Source organism: Falco rusticolus, chromosome 6 (genome assembly GCF_015220075.1).
Source record: "Falco rusticolus isolate bFalRus1 chromosome 6, bFalRus1.pri, whole genome shotgun sequence".
NCBI classification, from domain to species: domain Eukaryota; kingdom Metazoa; phylum Chordata; class Aves; order Falconiformes; family Falconidae; genus Falco; species Falco rusticolus.
Genome location: NC_051192.1, coordinates 10,763,809 through 10,787,606, shown reverse-complemented (window position 1 = coordinate 10,787,606; position 23,798 = coordinate 10,763,809). Strand labels below are relative to the sequence as shown.

Sequence of the window (23,798 nt, the reverse complement as noted above, 5' to 3'; positions counted from 1 at the left end):
ATGATGATGAGACGATTAGTGTAACTTGGAAAAATGAAACAAATAAACTTGTAATAAGAGAGACAGCAGCTACCTTCACACTACATTATTTGCTCTGCTCCTCCTTGGTCCAGAGCCTTCTAGGCTGTCAGCTTGGTAGGGATTTTCACCAGTCTAGGGGGAATGGGGAAGCCTCTGCTCTGTGGCCAACTCGAGGCGCCTTAAAATAAGTCTGATTTTCTGCCTGTGGCAGAAATATCTTTTGGGATATAAGCTGGTTCCTCTGGAGAATTAAGGCATTAAAATAAATGAATGAATAAACAAATATTCATATAAATGTATATATATAATGTTTTATTATCTCTAATATGAATGTTTTATACACACTGTATAAAACTAATCTTTTTTTACAGCCCCAGCCTGCCTTCCTCGGTGACCAGAAGGTACCCTCTGCAGCTTGGGCTCCTTTGCAGTCTACATGAGGTAGCAACAGTCATTCAGCCTTTGACACGTGCCCCGTGACAAGCTGGATCTTCAGGAATTCCCAGCTTCTCCGTGGCCAGGGCTGTGGGGAAGCTCTCGCTGGGCAACAGCACTGTGTCCCAGCCAGCTCCTTACATTTCGGCGAATGGCTCCTAGCACTGCAGGCTGCCGTGCTGGAAATTCAACCCATGGAGCAATTGCCAGCCCCCCGTTTTACTGTGGCTGGCAAGAGACAAGAGGCATGTGGAGCACGAAGCTCTCAGCCTCCAAAGGCTGTGTAGCTCACACCTCCCCGCTGAGTGAAGCCAGGCCACCAGTAATGAAGTGGCAGAGATTAGCTGCAGCCTGGGAGGATGCAGAGTGGAGTGGGAGCTGCCAGCATGCGTGGGAGGGGACGATGCTGTGCCTGAGTCCCGAGCCACCATGGGGACATGGCCTCCAAGGGGTATTGCACAGCACGGCTCTGCCTGTCGCATGCCTACCACAGGCACCTGGAACCAGAAGATGTAGTGGGGCATAGGAGCGAGGCTTTTTGATAGCACCTTCCCAGTGTGAATTATGTTTGAACATGGCTCTCAAAATAAAATCCATTGCAGTTTTGTCTTGCAGAGCACACGGAGCCTGAGGTCTGTGCCCCGGCTTGTTGGGGGCGAAGCCAGTTCATAGGAGAAGGCAAAGGAAACACTGAAACTGCTTTGCTGCTGTTTGATGAACAACTTGTCAGAGCAGTGAGGAAACTCTAAAACCTGCATATTTGTCTCTTGATTTTCTCTCCTATCTCAATTCTGGAGCAATCACAGCAAGTCAGGGATTTCAGGGTGTGATGGCCACTTGTCAGCTCTGCATAATGGCCTGGTGACAAAGGGATCTGCCCATCTTTACCAGCCTCCTGACATTTTAAAAATTCACTGCACTCCTTTTCTCCCAAAGGGACAAGCAAGAATCAATTAAATTTGCAATCTGAAAGGGTAAATATCCCTTTCTCTCCAACTTAGGCATAGGAAGAAAAACCTGATTTCTGCCTTGTTGACTGCAGAAGGAAAAGAAAGATTTGTCTCTTTCTCTCTTTTATTTTATTCTGAGTTAGGTTAGGCAGTTTTGGATTTACCCTGGTGCAAAGCAAAGTATGATCAGAGGCTAAAGCAGAAGATTGATTTACAGTTGTGAACATCATTTATCCCCAGAGATAATGAGCAGTGGGACCTTTGGTTTGCAGAGACACGTGGCACTCCTGGCTCTGTTTCAGACTACATGCTTGACTGTCTCCTGAGTCCCATGTTTGCATAAACCCTCAAAACTCCAAGACAAATTCGAACAAATCCACACAGTTTGATCAGGTTTCATCATGCATCTTGGAGTTGTGCTGTGGATGTTCAAGAGATCACCAAATGATGTGGACTGCCTTGTTATCAGGGTCCCTTGCACATTTTACATAGTTGGGTTTGTTTGCATTCATCTTTTCTGTCAGCCTTGTGCCCAAAGATCAGATCTTGGCATCACTGGCCACGGACAATTACATTTCTTTTGCAAAATCTGGACAAGTTCAGTTCAGTGTAGTTTTGCACCAGGGACAGAGACGGGAACTTTGCAGTAAACCTCACTGAACTGTGATATAAACTCAGAGGTTTTGATCTGGAGATTGAGGGACAGATCTACCCCAGTGCAGCTGATGAGGCGATACCTTTTGTGACCTGAAGAATTGCAGTGTGCTTAGTCTGGGCCACGTGCTATACCAACGGGTGACGATTGCTCTCTCTCTCTGTCCCCCTTCACCAGGGTGTCTGCAGCCAGCCTGTGAATTTCTGCATCCTTGGGGCCTGTGGGAAAATGCAGAGAAAAGTATTTCTCTTTAAATTGCAGCCATCTATAGAAAGGGACTGTGCAATTGTTTGTGCCGAGCACAAAAAGGGCCCAGAGCTGAGGACTGGCGCTTGGGGGCTGCTGCCACCGCTGGAACAATAACCAGTGGCAGCAAACAATGGCTTTTGTCAGCTAACAACGGTTAGTGGCAGGGATGGGGGCAAGCAGCCCGCACCTCTTGTCTCGCTCGCATTTTAGGGACACGGAGCAGAAGAGATCTCTTTGAGGGAATCAGTGAGGGCAAAATAACTTGGGAAATAAAGGGATTAAAAATTCTCAGTGTCACTCCTTCCAATCTACTTCTTTAATGGTATAAGTAAACTGATGGTAAAGCCCCAGATTTCCACCAGAGCCCTCAGCTTGCTGCTTCCAGGCAGCTCTGTCCACCACCTCCCCAAAAGTACATGTCTTTTCTAGTCTGGAGCATGTCCGTGAGCCAGTTCATAGCTTGGCTCCACACAGATTTCTTGGTGAAGAAGTCAAGGTGGTTTCTTCAGGCGTCCTTGCCACTGCGGCAGGCTCTCCAGCCACCAGTGTTGGTTGCATCAGCAGGTTCGTGGAAGGTGACTGGAGCTTTGTTAAATATCCTCTTTAAAATCCATTTCAGTCCCGAGTCTGTGAGAAATCATGGCTCTGACCTCTGGGAAGCCGCACGATGGGTGAGATGGGAGGCAATAACTAACAGACAGGAAAGGTGACATTTGCACTAATATCCTACCGGTGCTATTTCGGGCAATGCAGGACCCCACTGGTAGCAAAGGGACCTGATTTGCATAATAATCTGTGTGCCTCCACACTTCCACCAGAACCATTTATTGCTTAATTGGATGTAGTAAAAATGGAGATATCAGCAGGTCGCATCGTTAGCCTTCCAGCCACTTACTCCCCATGGTGCCAGTCACAGCCCTCGCTGTCCTGTAAGGAGAAAATGCCAATGTAAAAACGCTGCATGCAGGGGACAGCCCCAGAAAGGCTTAATTCAAGCCAGTTCCTTCAGAGTGACCCGGGTGCAGTGGAAGGGGGTAAACAAGAGCGAAGCTGAACCTTTGCTCAAAACTCATCCCTGGTATCATGCTTGATTCCTCCTCTCCTTTTTATATAGCTTGTGCTTGCACTTTACCTCTCCAGCACCTCTTACGAGGCTCAATAGATGGACAGACACTGAGGAATATAAAACAGCTTCTCCCAACGAGCTTCTTGGTAACTCTTCCCACTCTGTTTTCGTAAGTACTGTGAGATGGACAGCTTTGCCCATAAGCAGACCTTCTAAGGCTGGGAGTCAGTTCCCACCCTGGCTGCGCCCAGTACTTTCTCCACAAACTTAGGAAATCCTTTAAGCTAGCTCGGCCTCTTTCTCCCGTCCCTAACCCACGGAAGCTGCAAGATTTTACCATGTTTCCTCTACTAAAGAGACATGAAATCTACGAATGGAAGCTGCTAGAGTGGTATAACTTTGAGATTGGTCCAGCCCTAGATTGCAGGAAAACTTGCAATCTGTTTCTCCAAATGGAAGGTAATCCATGCTATTGTTTTTGGGGATTCATCTTTCTTTTTAAAACACAGCCACAAAATGTCATGTGAATTTGAACCTAATCCTCAAAAAAAAAAAAAAAAATCATGTTTGCACAGCTGAGCAGAGACTCCTCTGAAGATTAGTGGCATGTTTCAAGCAGACTACAAGCACTGAACGGGGACTTGTCTTGTCCATGAAAAACACCTGCTTCTTTGAGGTTCCTCTGCCTGCTGTGAGAAAAGGGGTAAGCAGCAACCCTGCCTTAGAAAAGCACGACTCAGGAAAGCTTTTTCTGCTCCTGTAGCTGATTTTCACATGTGTTGTATATTAAAAAGGATATGAGACTGATGCTGCCTTGTTCCCAATATAAAATGAAATTTTTATGTATTATTTTTATTGGATTCAGCAGATCCCCAGTTTTCAGCCAGGGTCATGTTGCATTAGGCACGGTACAAGCGCAGGGCTCAAGAGCTTATTGCGACCGTAAGGATGAAGGATACCACTTTGATTTCAGCATGGGTTTTAACGTCCTGCTAAGGAGCACAGTTAAGATTTGTAGCTGGGAAAACCGTACACGTGTGGCTTAACCCAACAAGAGGGAGAGGTAGCTTGATGCAGTCCAGGAGTTGTTTTCCACAATGTTTTCAGAAGGTGGCATGTCAAAGAAAAGCAGCAACTTCAGGCAGTGCCTGGCAAGCAGTTCTGGGGTGAAGACAGGCTGAAAAAGCCCAGTCAGATCAGTTAATTGCTGAGGCACCAGCATTTTTAGCTCCCATAAACTGTGCTCTTGCTGCTGTAACTGCAGAGACTGTTCACCTGCTCTCGCAGTCTCAGGCCCTTTGGACACTTGCTGCCCCACAGGCTTCAGGGTATTGGGGGCTGTGGGGGTTGTGCTGCCGGGACAGCAGGGTTTACCCACAAGTACTGTGAGAGATAGAGAAGTGGGATAACTCTGCTGTTTGAGTTATATGAGAGGTGGGCACACTCCTTACTGTCCAAATTAAAAAAAAACAACAACAACAACAAAAAAAGTTTCAGCTGCATGTGCTCCTGGGTGTAAGGAGCACAGAGGCAGCAAGGAGTTGCATGGGCTGGTGAGGTTTTGAGAGGGTGGGAAACCTCAAGGCAGAGCCTGGCATGGGATGAGGGCGGGACAAGGTTGTCCCCATGCAGAGCATCACTAGCAACTCTAGCGTTGTCCCCAGCTGTCAGTGCTGGGAAGCAGCTGGCTGGGCATCAAGGGCACATCAGCCCCACTGCGGAGACACTGATCCCACAGCACCTTTGGGACAGGCACCATCCCAGGCACAGGCAACCCTGTGGTCCTGGGGCCAGCCTGAGCCTGAGCTGCACCCATGGCTGGGCTGCTGACAACATCACTGTCCCTGGCGTGAGCTGCTTGCTCATTTTTTTGGCTTGAAGCACAGGAGGGAAGTGGGTCTGCCCACCAGACAGTTGTATCAGGGTGCTGCCCTGCAGATTCACCCCCTGCAAACATCATCAAGCCACAAGCAAGCTGGCTGTACTCTGGCAAGCAAATCATGTGCATAAAGGAACTAATTTACCCCCTTTCTGGGGTTAGGGGACCCTTCTACACCACCACACCTACAGTCCCTACACCCTTCCCTGACTCAAGTCCCAGGACATCAGCACATTCTGCCAGAAAGCTGGGGACAGAGCCAGGATGGAGCAGAGCCTGCCATGCCCTAGCCTGCCCCGGCTGTCACCCATCTCAGGCACCACCTGGGCCAGGCAGATGCTGTGCTGTGTTAGGCTGCATTAACCAAGTGTTTTAGCAACTTCTGGGGCCAGTGTAGCTCCTCGAGGAGAAAACCTCTGACCAATGAATCCCCAAAGCCTGCTTTTTCCAGTGATAAGTGCATGCTGTTTTCTTTGGCAGTTAATGCCTGTGAGGTGCTTGAGAGGGCTGGTGACTGTTGTGGCTGCTAAACAGGACCAGGGGAAACCTGCTTGTAAGGTACCTTGTGCTTCACCTACCGTTTCTTGCTTTTATTTCAGGGGCTCGGAGAGTTTGGTTGCTGTCTGTTACTACTGGATCTGTGATCAGCTGGTGATCTGCAGTCTCCCGGGAAAGGATTTCTAATGAGGATGGAGGCCCCAGGGCTACGATGTGAAACAGAGACTGCTGCAGCACAGCAGAGTAGATAAGATCAATAGGAAATGCAGATTGGCAACATGTTAGAAATATGACAGCTTCCACACACACCCTGGGAAAAGGATTTTTAAATCTTTTAAAGGAGTAGCAGAAAGACTACATCTCATATAAATTTATATCTATTTACATATGTAGGTATGTGCATAGCAGTAAGAAGCAATCTGCCACCTCACCTCTAAAATATTTGCTGATGCTCAGGGAAAACTTTATCGGGTTGGTCAGGTTACTAAACCAGCTTTGTTTTCCTGCAGGAGACCTAAGCTGTACCGATCCACACCAAAGGAAGCCCTGACACAGAGCGGGAGACGCGTCCCGCAGAGCCCACCTCACCAGCAAGGCAGGGCACTGCAGGGCTGCACCCCGGCTCGCTCCCCGGGGAGCATCAATGGATGCTGGAGGGGTCAGAGGTGAGAATTTGGGTCTTACCCACTACTTCTAATTCCTCAGGAGGTTACAGAGCACTTGGCAAGCCAGAAACTGTAAGTTGAAAGAGCAATGTATGAACAAGGAGCGAGGTGCCAGTTTTTAACAGCTGTGGTAAATGACTGCTGAAAGCATTCACTGAAGGATGGCATGAAGTTGCCACCACTTGAAGCCTGTATAATTCAAGAGCAGATCTTCTAAATCATCACTAAAATTCAGCCACACATTACTCAAGCTGGTGGAGTAAAAACTGAGGTGGAATTCCTGGGCTGTTTTACACAGATGGACTGACTAGGTCATTGTGATACTCTCCTGGGCTTTAAGATCTTTAGTCTGTTGCTGTAATGTACCAGAAATACCGCAAGGCGTAATTCAGGTGTTGGCATCTTATCACCTGGTCTATCAGCACCTGCTTTCTGGCTGCCTGCTGTGTTAAAGGTGCAAGAGATACCACAAACTGCCTGAAATGTATTTAAAGTCTTGTTCGTGCGCTCTGTCACCTCCTGCAATGAGTTCATTCCTGCTAGGAGGGAAGCTGCAACCTGCCTGAGGGCTGGGTGCAAGAAATAACTGCTACCCATAAATGCCTCCTTAGCAAAGGTGTTCCTTCTCATCACAGCCCCATAGGAGGAGGGCCTGAGATCCTGTAAACTCCCACCTGACTGCAACTCCAGCCCACTACCAGGTGCACAAGGGGTGATTATCCATTTGGAGATACTCCTCCAGAAAAACAGGTTCAAGGAAACTTGCTGTCGTTCACACTGAAAAAAATCCTTGTGCTCTGACACCAGAGCATGCCCCTGCAGAAGTGCAGGTTTCGGTTCTGCGAGGGGTGAGAGGAACAGAGCAAGGGGTTTTGCATCTTTCCCTGATACGAGCTGCAGATAACCTGGTACCTCCAAAGCCAGTTGCCACCGTCCCATTCCCTTGTCACCACGTCGTGGGGTGTCACCACGTCGCGGGGTGTGCTCCCCTCGCTGTAGCTGAAGTCACAGTGATAGCCTGGACACCCTGTGGGAAGGAGATGGGCTGTACCCCATCACAGTCACCTGTACCTGCAAGGAAAGTTTGGGGCAGCTCAGCTCTGCAAGAAGCACAACCCACTCCTCTGTCTGCTTCGGGGTCGGAAAGGGTTAATCTGTAATTAACAGCAGCTGACGTAATTTTCATGATTATGTTATTACCAGTAAAGGAACTGATGTTTTGTCCTGTAACACACAACTATTGAGCTCCTATGTAGGGACTAGTGCTGCCAGCCTGCCTGGCATGGCTTCCCGCTCCCGGAGCCGAGAGCAGCTCCCCGGCGATGCCAGGCTCCCTGTCAGCTCCTGGCCAGCCACCTGAGCAGGGAGCTCACACTTGGCAAGCACCCTACACATGCCTGTCACTTTTCCTAGCAGGAGCCGTGGTGATGTGTCCTGCAGCCCTGCAAGCCAAAAACTAAATGCACCAGACAGTATATTTGCAGCTAAAAATAACACCGAGCAATTTGCCTGAGAAAGGAGCCTGTCCCCCCTGCTCGGCAGCCAGATGACTTTGCTTCGATCACCCCAGCCAGAGCTGCCTTGCACAGTCCTTGTGCAAAACCATTTCAAATATTATAGCATGGTAACATTGGCAGCAGAGTTTAACCTTCCGCAGAATGGAAGCTGCGAGTGCTAAATCCTGGCACAGGGAAATGAGTCCAAAGCGCATTCCTTCAGCGAGGCGATGGAAATGTGACCACCAGCTCAGCTTTACATGTTTATGTCAAAGTTTACAGTATTAAGCAGGTTCTCATTCTGCAATCTCTGTTCATTTAGAATGTTTATGGTTGAGGGAATAGCGAGTGAAATCCCCATTCATTCATCAGATCACTGAATTGTCTCCTAAATATGTAATGATTATAATACATAGCACTTTGGCAGTATTTTTTATCCCAGAATTTCAAAGCACTTCAATCAAACCTCCTAATGCTGCTGAGAAGTAGGGCCAGGAATACACCCTCACAGTTAAACATTACTGAGTTTGGAGTACATGATATATAGAGGTTAAAAATAACATTTTGTGAGTATAATACATGATCTTGATAATACACATAGAAATAATCCTGTTCACAGCTGGGCAAAGACCTGACGTTAGAACAAGGACAAGGCTGCCTCCTGCAACCTCACCGTTTCCCATCTCTCAAAAGCAATGGGACCCAAGCTGTGTAAGCATCTCAGAAGAATCAGGGAAAGCTTGTTACTTTTATAACCTTTCAGGCACCAGTTGAATTTTGAGAGAGAGCAGAGGTTTTTATCTGCAGGCCACCTCCAGGGCATCCCACCAACTTGCCCCGTTGCTCCCCTGCTGCTTCCTCACCTGCTCGGGGGCACAGCCCTGGGGCGAGACAGGGCTGGATGGCCCAAGCTCCTCTGAGACTTTCTGGCTCCCAGAAGATTTCAGCTGATGTATGGAGGCAAAAAGGACAGGACAGATTGCATTGCCAGTGCAGCGCTGCCAGCTCTCGTCATGAGTCATAGCCTGTTCTCCTCCAAGCCCTGCTATCCCCAGGGAACGGGTTATCCGAGACTCTCCCCACTCCCAGGAGCAGCAGCACGGACCTAACTTACCCTGAAAAATAAGTAGCATGGAAATAGCAGACTCCTAGTACCTCCAGAACCATAAGCCAATTAAAAGGACACCTCTCCGTATGATTTTCAAGCGAGCTTTTTTAAATATATGGCATTGGCAATCCAGCTTTCACTACCAAGATGAAGGCAGACTTGATGTACAACTAACTCACAGATGTACTGAAACTATTTTTCTTTACCCTGACCCTCAGTCCTCAGCCAGATATAAATCCCCAGCTGTGAACCGATGGTATTTAATGTTCTCCCATAACTGGGCTGGAGCTTATCTCCTTCTGCAAGAGCAGCAGTGTGCAGGGTGCAGTGGTTTGCATTTGTCTCAAGAAAAATTGCCGGTATGGGAAGCAGTGAAGCCAAGGGACCAGGTAATTGTGGTTTTGGTGGAGTAAGTTAATGTTTGATGGACAGGTGATGGAGTAGGCTAATATTTGAACCTCTAGAGTTCTAACTTCAAACACCCACCGGGATTTGAGTCAGCTCTGATCTGTTATGGCCACTTGCCACGTCAAAGGATTTCTACACAACGGGGCAGACTTCAGTCAGGCTGGCAGTGTCACCAGCCATCCCCGCCTGGCTCGTGGAGGGCACTGTGCCCCCAGTCACCTCACAGCCCCGTCCCAAAAACCAGCAGACTGTCCCAGGGCTGCTGTGACAGAGAAAGTGGGAGTGAATTGACTCCAACACATAAGAAAGGGGCAGATCAGCCATGCTAAGAACGAGCTGGGGGGTCCCGGAGGTCCTGCTCAGTGCCCTCTTTCTAAACTACTGATTTTCTCTGGTCGGAGGAGGTGGTTTGAAATAACAGTTCAGATGCGTGCCCCAAGGTAGGAATTAACTGAGCTGCACAGGGTTAGCAAAGTGCTCAGGGCAGAAAGGACTTTGGCATAGCAGTGTTACCCTTGCTTTACTCATGCTTTTGTTTTTGAGGAAAAAAAGATGGTTTCAAACAAGGATTTCTAGGGTTCAGGGTTTCTCCTCGAATTTGCATTTGTTTGATCTATATTCCTCTGCTTCAGCACAAAGCCGGTCTAGTTTACTCCACGTTCTGCACCCCCATCTCTCGGGCTTTGACGAACTTCAGTCGGAATTAGCAACCAAAGCTCCAACTCACAGAGATCTGTTTACTCAGCCCAAATGATCATAAAACAGGGACATGCCTTCTGGGCTTTAGCCTCTTCTGGCCACTCTGTGCTAGGAGAGTGTGCCAGCTCACCAGCTTCTTACTCTGCACTCAATACTCTTCTTGCACGGAGAGACCCCCGGGATGCACGGAGGGACAGCAGAGCGCTCCCTTGCATAGCTCCCAGCGGGGAACACTGCCAGAAGAGTCCAGAAACCAAGCTGGGATGTGGGGCGGTTTGCACTGGGGTGAAAAGGATGGGTTTGGGGTTTTGCTGTTCTTATTGCGATGCTGCACTTAAACATGGCTTACTTAGAGAGCAGCATATGACCCATGTGTACCTTGTCACATTCAATAGATCTCATGTGAAAAGCTGAAAGCTCTCAATAGCAGCTGGGCCCCGGGGACCGGCGCAAGGCTGAGCTGCGTGAATTAAAGAACCAAGAGCAAAGCCCACAACTCTTCTGACAGAGCCAGAACCCTGCCAAGAGTGCGGGGCTGCTCCGACCCTGCCCTTCTCTTCTGGCACCCACGGGACCGGACCTTCCCAATATGACTCTCATTGCTCCAGTGACTCCAGAGAAACTACAATAGTTTAAATCAACACTGTGTCTGGCCCTTTGTCTTAAATCTCCCACCCAGACTTGATTTTACAGACGCTCAGGGTCACGACAGAGTGCTCATCTATCACAGTCAGGTTGCTCCCCTCCTACCCTAAATCAAACAAGCCCAAGCGAGGGCAGCTCTTTTGTGGAAGGCTTTCTGGGCTGGTTCCCCCTTCTTCCCTCCCTAATTGTTCGTTAATGTACGTAAATGATTTAACCAAATAAAGGCTGGAGCTTTCCTCTGCCGTAGGAAGGGAACGCCGTTGGAGGAGGGGACGATAGCACAAATAGATTTATCTGTTTCTGATTCTGGGTAAATATTTATTCTCCTTTCCCTTTCCTGCACCCTTCTCATCCACGGGAACAATGACAGATTCTCCCCGGCCATGGGGCAGCAGGGTAATATTATTGCTCCCATTTTACAGATACACAACTGGGGCAAAGGTGACTTAATCTCAAGCTGGGGAAAGTCAGCGGTGCTTTTACCACCAAGTCTGAGGGACTTTGAACAGGAGCAGCTGGAGTAAACAGCCAGAGCCAGCCTGGCTGCGGGCAGGAGCCGAGCTCCCTGGCTGCATCACCAGGCATCCCGGGAAGTGCCACTGTCCTCCCTCGGAGGCTGGGGCACCACGGGCCTGAGTCACCGTTCCTCTCCCTGACACGGCTCCTGCAGAGACCGACTTCAGCCCCTCTGACTTACCTTGACGAAGTGCTGGGAGGTTTCATTAATTCACATTTGCAAAGCCGATTTAGAGTGCTGCCTACAATGAATCCTTTGTAGCAAGAGCTACAAGCACTCAGCAAGATGCAGGGTGCAAATCACTGCCCTGTCTTTCCCCCTCCCCGCCCCCCCCCTTTCCTTTTTCTTTTGCAAAAGGGAAAAAAATGGACGTTAGACTTTTCTTACAAAACAACAGACTACAGCCACCCTTTTTTCCAGGAATAATAATAATGCATTACGTTAGGTTAGTCAGTAGTATTCACTAATCCGCAAGACATGCACTGCTGACCTCTGAGGTAATTTTGGATCATGCTCAAGCCAAATAAAGGCAGATTTGTGGCTGCAGGTGAGAGATCCTCTGAAAAACCATAAACGTAACCACAATGTCCTCTGGTTTGATGTGAACTCAGCCTGGCCTTCATCAGCTTTTCTGGCACTAGTCCAGAAGCAAGACAGATTAATGATTTAAAGGCATTACACTATGATATGATGTAACTCAGCATAGCGTGGTGGTTTTGTGAAGATAGTTAGCACTATGTAAGTACCCAGGGCAGCAAACTGTAGGCCACCCCTTCTGGATAGTACCTGGCTCCTTGGAAGGCATTACGGGCTTGACTGGAACCATTCATGGCATGATGTGTCCAGTGATCATAGGGGCATATAAACGTGCTCTTCTACAGGGCAGAAAACACCCCTGTGAAACGATACACCCCATTTTCTGCCTCCTGAAGGGACAGCAGAATGGTTTGTGGCTTTGGTGGATGATGAATGGAGTCAAGGGAGAGCCGGGTGAGCCTGTGAGGGTGGTGGCAGTGCCCATGCCCATGCCATGATATGACATGCTGCATGCCCAGAGAGCAGCTTACAGCTCTGGCAGCACTGACCCAATGGCCTGGGCTCTGCATGGCATCTTCTGTCAGCTCCCCAGCCATTGCTTTTTGGGCTTATTAGATACATCTACCAGAAGTCCACTTACCCATGCTGTAATCCCTTCTCTGGGCAAGGTCTGAAGCCCCCTGTGTTAATCTTGAGCCTGTACAGAAAATATTCCCCAGCCTGTTATGACTACAGGTCTGCTTGAGTGCTAATAAATCAGCACGGCTCCAGTGGAGTAACACAGAGCTTGAGGGAGTGCTGGGTGGGGAAATGTATATAAAAGGCAGTCCCAATCTTCCTTTAGCAGCCATTAATTACAGCCAGTGATGGGAATAGGAAACAGCGATCATGCTGGGATGCTGCTGCTTCCAGCTCAGTCAGGGGAAGGCTGAAACCTGAAGACAGAGAGGATAAGCACTGTGTAGTGGAGTGGGGAGATATGTGAAGTTTAAAAACAACCTCACCTTGAAATCAAGGGTTAATGCTTAAGTATTTGGTCTGTGAAGTGACATCAGTAAGGTGAGGCACAAGCCCCATCATTGTACGGCAGAGGGACAGAAAAGCGGCACACATGGGAGCACATCAGTAAATGGTGCCAGTCCCGAGAGGCAACGTATTGACGCTGGCCAAGCAACACCCCGTTTCCTCCACTTGAAAAGGCACTTGTGTGCAACCGAAGTCAGCAAGGACTTTGCTAAGGAAAGCAGGTTTCCTGGCTCTGAAGCTGGGGCAAGGCACTCGGAGCAGGGTGCTGAGCTGAAGCAGGTGAGGGAGCCGGGAGGCAGTGAGGAGTCGGGCTGCTCTGCAGCTGGACATTCGAAACACTTGGGAAAGATCCTTTTATATTCATCAAACAGCTCACAAAGGAGCTTAACCAGTGCCTCTACAGCGATTTGACACCAGTGGCACTGCAACTGTAATTATTAACAGGGAAGGAGAAGTGAATGGTGCAGCAGGCTTGAATAGCAGCACTCTCAGGAAAGTGCGTTCAAATCGGTGGTCAGATCATGGCCCCTGCTTCATTTAATCAACAGCTGCTGGTGCATTTCCTCCCTCAACAAATAACTTTCTTCTCACCGAGGTCTAAGCCAAAGCACCTTCACCACCCAGCTGGAACAAATCAGGAGCACAGGTACAGCCTGTCCTGATGGCCCAGCGGCTCCTGGCTGAGCCACAATGCCTTCCTGGCACACCACCTTCCTCCCACCGGGGTCACCCCGCTCCCACCAGCACTGAAACAAAGCTGTGTGACAGCAGAGGCTGACATCCAGCTCCAAAAATTGGCGTTATCCCATGATTGCTTTTCCTGACGTTCGTTCAGGCCAGCCACGGACTGGCTGCTTTCGTACAGGCAAATGTGTTATCAGTTCAAGGCAACTTGGTGCTTTCTCTGGTGTGGAGGATTTGTCTTTCCACCTCTGGTTCAGTAAATTTTCACGTTGGCTTCATCTGGTGTGACTCCACTATGGCTGGAGTGGTCCCACTGCCTCTGGACCTCTTTCCTGACCGCTGCTGCCTTTGCACAGCGCAGGACACCAGACCTGAGTCTGCTGCCCTGGGAGAGTTTGGAGTCTGGAACCTCCTGAGATCTCTTAGCAGATTTATGCTTAAAATATCTTTGGGCTAAGAAGGTGTTAGGCTGTCTCAGAAGTGCTCTCTCTCCCATCTGCTTTTTCATGTAAAAACTAGAGGTGCCAAAATCTGCCGAGAGGACTGTAGAGGAGCGGCCAGGAAAGATGCCTGCAGTTGTCCCTCAGGCTCCTGCACAGACAGTGTTTCACAGATGTGAAGTCATGAGTACGGCCATAAACATTTTAAGACACACCTGCCAAATAGTTCTGGAGTTTTCTAGTCAGAGAAAACCTTGTGCATATGTTAAGGGAAAAAGATCCGGAAGATCCTAATTTTGTGGGTGGATCCAGCGAATTTGCTTTCTCTCTCTATCTGTGATGAACACAGACTGTCACCTCCACCTTCTCCTATAAGCTCACTAACATTTATTTAGCAATGTAAACCACAAATTACAGGAATATTAAAGAGAATGTTTCTGTCATGCACATGCTCTACCATTCTTTTTTTTCAGTGTCTCTTCCTATCACACAAATGGGAGTTAAAACAGATGCACGCGTGGGCTTCCACGCTCTGATTTCTCCCCTTTTAGGCATCGTTATGGCACCCTCGCCAAGTGCAGCCTTGCTCTGCGAGTTATGCTGGAATCACCTTACCCTTTGAGGCAAGACTGTCAGCACAGGTGGCTTACACACGCACACACACATCATGCACACATCCACACTTACTTCTCCATTCCTACAATGAGAAAGAGCAGCGAGGGAGCTGCCAGCAGGGATGGGATGGCTCCCATCTCCTCGCAGTGCAGGTGACCCCATCCCAACAAGGCTCCCGCATGCTCGCCTCACATCTCCACCCCAGTGCAGGTCTTCTCTAATAGTCTAACCCTGGTGCCTCATTCCACTAGACCTGTACACTTAATTATGGGAGTATTTGGGTCCTGAGACCTAGGTCTGTAAGCAGACAGATGCCCACCTCTAACAACCCAGCCCCTAGCTCTTGCCTTAACGTGATGGAGAGAATGCTCCTTCCCCCTGCATAATGCCCCATAGCTTGGTCCACCTGCGTTTTTAATTACAACTGAGTAACCACCAGACCGGTGGTGGCTGGAGGAAATAGGACTCCTTAATCTTCCTGGTCTTAGGTTCGCTCATCCATAAAACGGGAACGGTCCCTCCTGGGAGCATCCTCCTGGAGCCCTTCCCCTGGGCAAGCTCACACTGTGCTGGGCCAGCACAGGGCTCGGGGTCGGGGGGAGTCCATCTGTGGGGATGTAAGTGTCACCACCTTCTGCCGACTAAATGCCTTTCATTAGAACCTTGGCAAAAAAAGCCCTGAGATGCTTCAACCACATCTGAAGTGGTTCACATCCTGCTGGGCAGAGAAATGGGAAAATATAAGGTGTGCTGCAGCAGGCGCAGTGCTAGCACTGTAATTAAAAGGTAGGTCAGTATAACTACGTCAGTCACGGGAATAAAAGAAAAACATACTACCTCCCCAACCTATGCTCTTGTTAGCGTTAGTTATACGGGCAACTACATCTTGCTGCTGATACAACTTATCCCCATGGGGGAGCAGCTTTAGCCTATGTCAGCAGGACAATCTGGATTTTATTTGCCAGGATGAGGCTGTATTTTCACCTGGATAGCCCAGCAAGCCCTTTTCACCATAGGCAAGCCCTCAAGCTGCTGGCTGTCACCTTGTAATGGTGAATAGCCTTAATACATACCCTCTCCCTTCCTCCTGCGCGTGGCCATGCTGCAGGGCGGGGGGAAGGGGAAGAAAGGCTCTGTGAACTGTTCCCAAGCACCCAGCCTGAGGTTCAAGACTTTCCCTTCTACAGCTGAGGGTTAGGTTTCTTCACCCTTGTACTGTGGTTTGGCTGGCTCTCAGTGCTCCTTTCTCCAAGGGGTGCCCTTCATGGAAGCCTGGAGATCATCCAGCCTTGGCGGGCAGCCCGACCTGCTGCAGCCCCGCCAGCTGTGCCCATCCAGGCTGCAGCCCCCTTCCCAGAGGGGCTTGGAGACCCGAGCAGCGAGTGTCCAGTTGTCCCCTCCTTGTTCTGGGGGATAAGGAGCTGATGACCCGGGCACTGCTCTGGACAGCATCCCCCCGCTCCCGCTCCCGCCAGCCCATCTGGTCCCTGGCAGAGGTTGAACCCCTTTCAGTCACCGCCCCTCTTCCTCACCCACGGGTGAAGCTCAGCGTGAGCCTGGTGCTGTGGAGGTGCATGCCTCCTGCTCCTCACCCCTGCTCAGAGGCAGGCAGCCCCCACAGCCCTCCTGCTCGGACAAGGAAGCAGTGTCTAGACACAGATTAGGCAAACAGCTAAAGCACAAGACCAGAAACTGAGAAACCAAAAGAAAAAGAGCTCCCCAGCTCTGTCTGCCACCAGTTCCTATGAGATTTGGGGCAAGGAAGGGAGCATCTTTATGTCTTTGTCTTCCTCACCTGCCTAGTATGGGATAATATTTCCCTTTCTGGCAGGACTGTGGTCAGAGTTAATTAGCATTTGAAAAGGGCTTTGAAACTGAACTATTATTACTGGAATTAAATGAGTGGCTCGCAGGGTAGGGAAGCATTTCACTTCTTTTTCCCTGTGGGTAGAATACCCTGGAAAATATTGGGATTTCTTCAGATTTATTCATTATTCAAGCTTCTAGTACGTATTAGGTGTCTAAAACAGAACTCAGTTTGGATATTCATTCCATGAAGTATTGGATTGCAGGTACATGAAATCCAAGCTACATTGTCCAGACAAATAAATCACATGACACTGGGGCTCTTCCCCTACTGGCACCAGCTCTCCTGGTGTGGCTGCCCAAGGACGGGCATTTGAAATCTGTTTTCCATGACTCCTCGCTCAGGATTTTGAAATGTACTCTAGGTCTGCCAGTAAAACAAGCTCTTGCAAGAGTCTCCAGCAAGCAAAGCAAGGGCCCTGAAACAAGTGTGTGTAAAAATATCAAATGAATGTACTTTGTTTGGTCAGGCCATGATTCTGCAGGATGTTTTAAAGTATTAATTTGTAGTCTCATGATTAATTCCACTGAAGCAAGTGGAACTGTTTCTGGGCAGAATCAGGCAGATGCTTACATACCCTGCTGAATATGACTTCCAATTATTATTTCATCAGTGCACGTGCTCTCAAACTGTATTTTAAAGACGTCCTGTGTATTGTTTCACTGTCTTCCCCTGTACGCTCTAATGCCAATTGCTGCTGAGCCTACATTGGAAACACCACCTCTGCTACCCATGAAACACACATTAGTCTTTACAAAATGTGTTTTCCATTCCAAGAAATGTCCAGTAAATTAAAAAAAAAGTTATGGGGCACAGTTTTAAAGTCATGCTGGCTTGTGGGGGTGGTGGTTCTTAGCTCCGTATCTCTCATTAACTTCAGTTGAAGTTGCCTGTCTACCTGTGCAGCTGTGGCATCACACTCTGAAAATTCCACTCTGAAAGAGGTGCCTTTTAGAAACAGAGTTGTCAAGTTCCTGTGTAGACACAGCGGCTGGGATCGATGCAGAGCTTGCACATCCTGAGCCCACCTTGTCTGGATTCCACGGAGCTGGGTGGTGCTACCCCAAGTGACTCCTGAATGTACACAGGTAAACCATGTGTATTTCAAATGAATAAGGACGTGACACAAGTATCTAGCAGATCCCATTTAGACAGGAGATTTCAGGTTAAATCAAGCTACTAATCCAAACCTAGGGGTTTCTTTCCTTCGGCTGTACCATAGAAGATCAGTATCCAGCCAGTCTTCACTGGATAACAGGCTCCACCTCAGCTAGGAGCAGTGCTGAACATGGCATAATCAGAAGATGCTTAGACTAAATGCATCCCCTCCCTGGCTTGATGTGTGTCTTTTTTGAGGCTTGGGGTAAGACACCCACCATAAACAGACATGGGCAAGCCCCACACGTTGCAGCTACCAGCCTGCAGCCTTCACCCTGTGCTTGTGCGATGCCACACAGGGAAGAGGCCAGGAGGAAGATAGTGGTCAGGGCTCTGGATGGGTTGACGTGGTGGTCTGCAGGGTCACTACCTCACATTTCAATCTCTGACGTATTGATTGCAAAGGGACCTTTCCAAAGGCAAGCCCGGAGGTACGGCTGCACACCCAGGGGAAGGTGAAAGCCACGGGCACTGTGCCATAGCTACCTGTGGTGACTGCCTGCATTCATGGGTTGTGTCATAGCACAGCTGGACGAGAGGCTCCTTAGCTGGCTGAGCTACTTGCCCCATCAGCGAGCAGGTGGCCATGGGCATTCACCACAGAATAATGCAGAACATGGCAAATCCAATGCAGGACACTCATGTACTCAGCCCCTAAGCCTCCACCTGCCTTCATCTTTTCCCAATAATTTTCTTCTGAAGGGTTTCCATGGAGTTAGCAGAGCTGTCTTCTGAACTGTATCTAGGACTGGTGGCAGGAGAGCTGCTGATGGCTCTGTGTGAGTAGGGGCAAATGCCATCACCTGTCTGTGCCACAGCAATGAGGTCTGTAGGGCAAAGCAATGTTGGCTGCTGTGAATGGCAGCCCAGGAGGTGCCCAGGCTGGTGGTGGCCAGCTCCTGCGCTGGTCCTGCCACAGGAAGATGTCTGCAGCAGCCCAAATCTGCTTGGAGCAGCTGGCACAGCACAGGGATGCCACACAGCTCCCATCGCAAGAGCCACAAGTGAAACCCCTCTTTTTTATTTTGCTTTCTGCTGCCTGATCTTGGACCTGAGCCCCTGTGAAATGTCCTCTCTGCCAAAGTCTCTGCTTCCCCTAACAATGCTGCAGTGCTGAGCTGGATGGAAAGCAATGTGAACACCGAAGGAAAGCGGTATGAACAGCTGTGTCTGAGGCAGCTCCATCCCCGTTTAACTTTTCTTGGGGACATGTGCCTCCCACTTCAGCCTCAGAGGCAAAGATAGGTAGTCCCACTTTAAACCCATGGCTCCTCTGTTCCTCTGACTCGCAGGCTGGGTTGTACATGCCAGGGTGTGTTTTCTTCCCACTCCTTCTGAAGCTCGCTCCTGCTAGCAGTGACAGGAGTGCAAGCCTGCGTTATCCACGGGAGACCCAGCTGCTTGCTGTTAATGTTTAATGACAGCTCTGCAAGCTGGAGATATTCTCAGACTCTATTTTAGCTGGTCAGGTTTCATACAAACTGTTTTCAGCAAACATTGTAAATCTGCAGAGCATTAAGTTATTTAGTAACGCTGGGCCAGATTCAGAGGAGACTAAAGAAAACTTGATGTGACTTAGTGCTTCCAAAGGCTTTCCTACATCCAGACAATATTTTTCACATATGCAAAACTCACTGTCTTTTGCTGCATGTGTATGCAACAGTCTGCACCAAAGGGTCAGAGCCGAATGGGACATAGACACCCTCCCCATCTCTCCCAGACAGGTTATTGCTCAGCCCGCATAGTCCTGCATGAGGAGTGGTATCATATGGTTTCCTAGAGTAAATTAATGCAGCTCCATTACGTTAAGCCAACTGATATCAGCAGAGAATTCAGACAGCTAATTTTTAACCTTCTCCAATTTCCCTTTGGCTCATGAAACCATTTCCTGCCCTGGGTCCCTCTGACAGTCCCCTGGTTCTCCTCCAAACATCTCTCCAGTGGAGAGACTAAGCTAGACATGAAGTGTAGGAAGCTCAGAGCTGAAGGTCATGCAAGCAGGATCTAAGGGACTCTGATGATCCTAAACTGGTATTACTTATACGCCCAGACTTTGAGGAGAAACAGTAGGTCAGCTCAGCTCAGCTAGGAATTTGAACCCTTAGACCAAACTTCGCCTTCATTTAAATCTGGTTGGGGCTACAGAGGTATTGCAGCTCCTGGGGAGTATGATGCCTCCACCCTCCACTTCTACCTTGACCACTGATCTGAGGTGCACAGATTTTCTGCAGCTATCATTGGCAACTCACACCCAAGACAGACAATTGTCACAGAGAACAACCGCCTGGAGATTTCAAAGCGCAGGATTTGGCCCTGGCTGTCCTGATGTTCTGTGAAGACCTTGAGAGACCCTGACGAGGTCGTTGCTTTGACTTTGTGAAGAAGGCGGCTGGTACAAAGATTTAGAGTGCTCTGTGTGCATGCGGCGGTACAAGGGAAAGCTGGGGTTTGCCAGCCCTGGGCACAGGCATGGCGGGGGGGGCCAGGCCGGTGCCTTTTGGGTGCAAGGACAAAATGGAGCAATGGCTGCCCAAGCCATGAAAACAAGTTTAAACCCTTTCCTCCCTTTTACCTTCCCTCCTTAAAACACTGAAGGCTAGCAAATGCCTGCCAAGGCATGTTCCATCCCTAACTGGAGAGGGGGCTGAACGGTGATGTTCTGAATATCACGGGAGGAAGGGCAGTGACAAACCCCACGCAGGCAGGCTGTCTGCAACCACAAGTGCTCCTGGCCCCACATTGCTCCAGCAGCCAGGACCTTCGCTGTGCTCCTCATCAGCACTAACAGGGACAGGGTGTAACTCCCCACATCTCCTGTGGAGCTGCTCCCTGTGATGGGAAGAGAGAGGTCCTCTGCGCACACAGAGCTGCACGTGCTCAGCTGCCCAGTGCTCACATGTGCAAACCCATGCTGCACTATTGCAGGAACAAGCTGTGCCTGGAGGCTGCTTGTCCTGCTTGCTCCAGGGCACGCTGGAAGCGTGCAGGGCTGCCCCATCTCTGCTCTTTACAGACAGCAGGCAGCAAAGCATGAGGGTGGATTTCCATCTACCTGGAGCTGAACCCTTCAAAAGCCCAAGGGTGTTCTTTTTGTTTGGGCGCAGAGTTCATAGGTTCAAACTTGTGCCTACTTCTGATTTTAGATCACAGCAAGGGAGAGGCTAACAAGCACGGTGCAGAAGGCAGGAGCTGGCTGGGGTGGGCAGTGGGAGGTTGGCATCATGGGGAAGCTTCTGTGGACGATGGTTTTAAGACTTATGTTCGGCCCCAAGTGAAGGTGCCGGTCTGTGTCAAGGATGCAGAGGATGCACCCAAAGTGTGCTGCTACTCCCAGTCTTCTCTTTCATTCCCTGAATCCTGTCTAAAAGCATCCCTTTTGCAGAACAAGATGCTCTCTGTTAAACTAGGAGTGCTGTCAGCAGCCACTGTAAATAGCCATAATAATCTGTAAGGCAACGTACAGCTCTGATGTGCAAGTGGGATTCAAAGAAGCCTCGCTAACGGGATAACGCAGGCAGTATTTAAGCTGAGTTTCAAACTGATCGTAACGCTTCACTTGACAAATGTCTGGTTTTGAACTTTTTTAAGCCTTTAGGGCTTTAAGCAGAGAATATCAGTCTTCTGCAGAATAAATCCTTAATATTTGGGGCTTTCACTTAGGAAGAGGAAAAAAAACCCTAAGCAGAGAAGAAGCCAGAAAGAATATCTGATTTCATTGCTTTCATCATACAGCACAAGTTACCATTTATTTTCTCTCAGAAGCCAGGGGCATATCTTCCCTAAATATTTACCTATTTTCTTTCTAAGGGCATGTCTGCAGTGCAGTCATCGCACTGATTTGTGTTGTAGACGTACCCACCTTACTTTTGATCTAATACATCTAATACATCCAGGCTCTAATAGCAGGCTAATAAAACCAAGGTCTAGTAGTTACAGTGAGGTCAGGGTAGCCTGCAACATCTGCTGGGAATATCTTCCAGCCATTGCTCTGTGCCGAGCCAGGCACCCTAAAGCTGCACTGCACTGCATTGCAGGTCTTGCAGTGAAACTGGGGACAAGCAGGCTTCACCAGGCATGGAAGTTTGGCTGCAGGAAATCCTTCAGCCTCACAGCTCATTAATGCCTTTCCGAAATGGAGCCGCATCTGCCGGGTCTCTCTCTGCCTCTCTGTTTGCCTGACAGTCAACCCAGACAAGCAGAGGCTGTGCTGCCTCCAGTTCAGGAGCCTTTCAAGCCCCAGCTACGTCAAGCAGCCTGACCTGGCCTGACTTCAAAGCTGTCCTGGCTTCGAGCAAGGGTTGGTCTAAAGACTCCTGAGATGCCCCTCCCAACCAGAATGATCCTGCAATCCCATGATCCCAGCCCAGAGATACCCTTCTTGACTTCTTGAAGGGCTCTATCCATCTCTGTCCAAGCAACAACAACAAGGCTTTGTACTCTGAGCATTTTCTGCCTCAGCATCAGAAACTGAAGGTGTGACTGTATCAAAGACGTTGTTTTTCCTCCCCTCACTTTCCCACAGACAAGCAGTATTGATCTCTCCATCCTGGAAAGGAAACTAAGGCACACTCAGGTGGCATAAGATGTCTCTCATTGGGGAAGTAAAAAAAGTCAGTTAGTGGATGATTGCAAGGCTCACGATGACTGTCTACCTTGATCAGTACTGTAGGCAGCCTCTGCCATATCTTAATTGAAATCGAACAGAGATTCCTGTTCAGGACACATTCACACGGTGACTGCAAACCCTGGTGCACACCCCACTTGTCCTCAGAACTGCTGATCACCTCAGCAATCTCCCTGCAGCCCTGCACAAGCAATGTTTTGAAACGTTTCTTGCAGTTCTTTGACCCTCATGTCTTCCTGAAGCTGTACCTGTATCTCGCTGTGCGCCATGCTGTGCAGGTAGTCTGAAAGCCTCCGTCTTCCAGCATACGCAGCCCAGCCTGCAGGATGAGGCCTTGGGAGCTATAGCTCTGATCCCAGTACTGCCATTGCCTTGCTTTGTGTGAGCTGACTTACATCAGGCCCTCTCTGCCCTGCCCTCTGCAGAAGGTGGAAACCAGCAGCAACCAGCAGCGATGTGAGGATGGGAATGTGTGCCCTGAGCTGGAAGGCGCAAGAGAAGAGCACTCTGTGCATTGCAACAACCCCACCTCCTTACCCCCTCCTCCCGAGAGGACAGACCCAGCATTACTAAACCTCCTGCCTAGTTACGTTCCCTCCATCCCCCTGCATTCCAGTTGCACCCTGTCGTATTTTTTCCACTTCAGTCGCGTACCTGCTCCAAAGGCAGCCCCAGCCAGCCGTTCCACCACGCCATCATCTTCCGCTGACCTGCACTTCACGCAGAACTCCTGCTAGCCTTTTCTTTTTTTTCCACTAGGCACTCTTGCAGAAACTTTGGGGAATACTTAGCACTTAGCTGCCTAGACGTCCTGGCCTTCCTGCCTCCGGGAGCTCCCCAGCAGGTGCCCAGCAGATAAGCTGGGGCTGTGCTGCAGCTGCCAGCACTGCCCTGTGAGCTCAGCCACCAGCACTTCACCCCAATGGAGAGACAGAGATAAAGACTTCCACCACCCTCTAATTAATGTAGGGGAAGTTCTTCAGGAGCCTTAGAAGCCCTGTCTTCGGTGGTTTCCATGAAATTTAAGCACTTATTCACTTAGCTCTTTGTAAAATGGGGCTTGGGTACTCTTGGGAAATTGGCCTGCGGTCGCTTCCCAGACTTTGCAGTAGCTTCATCTGAAATGTCTTTACACGTGAGTGACATCTACATGTGAGCCAGACACCCTGGGCTCAGTTAATAGAGATAAACAGGCATTTACAGGAAACAATTCATCTTCTCCTATGGTAGATACCTAAAATAACCCACAGCAATCACAAAACAATTGCTTCCCTCTATAAACTATAAATTTAATCTGGAAAAGCAGCTCAGCCCTCGACACGCATTGGAGGATTTGGTTGCCTGGTGCTTTTTGAGCTACCCTACCTTATCAAACATTCGTGCGGGCAGGCAGGTATATACATATATGTACAGCAACCTGCAGGAGACAAATGCCCTTCCCACATGCTACCTGGACACCAGGCGAAGGATCCTGGATTCGCTGTCCTGTTACCAAGATGAGTATTGCTACTTTTGGGGTAGCTGGAATAATTTCCCTCCATTGCACCCCCTCATTT

General features: G+C 49.3%; 1 long non-coding RNA gene across 2 annotated transcripts; it reads right to left on the bottom strand.

The window, feature by feature from the left end:
* Window positions 1–397: 397 nt before the first annotated feature.
* LOC119150473 lies at window positions 398–23,154 on the bottom strand. 2 transcript variants are annotated; one of them, XR_005105068.1, is made up of 4 exons: window positions 22,897–23,154; window positions 7,331–7,489; window positions 5,834–5,981; window positions 398–3,237 (listed from the first exon to the last, which is right to left on the bottom strand). It is a non-coding gene; the product is annotated as an uncharacterized LOC119150473 (long non-coding RNA). The 2 variants fall into 2 exon arrangements; XR_005105067.1 differs by having other exon boundaries at window positions 5,834–7,489.
* Between the last annotated feature and the right edge of the window lie 644 nt (window positions 23,155–23,798).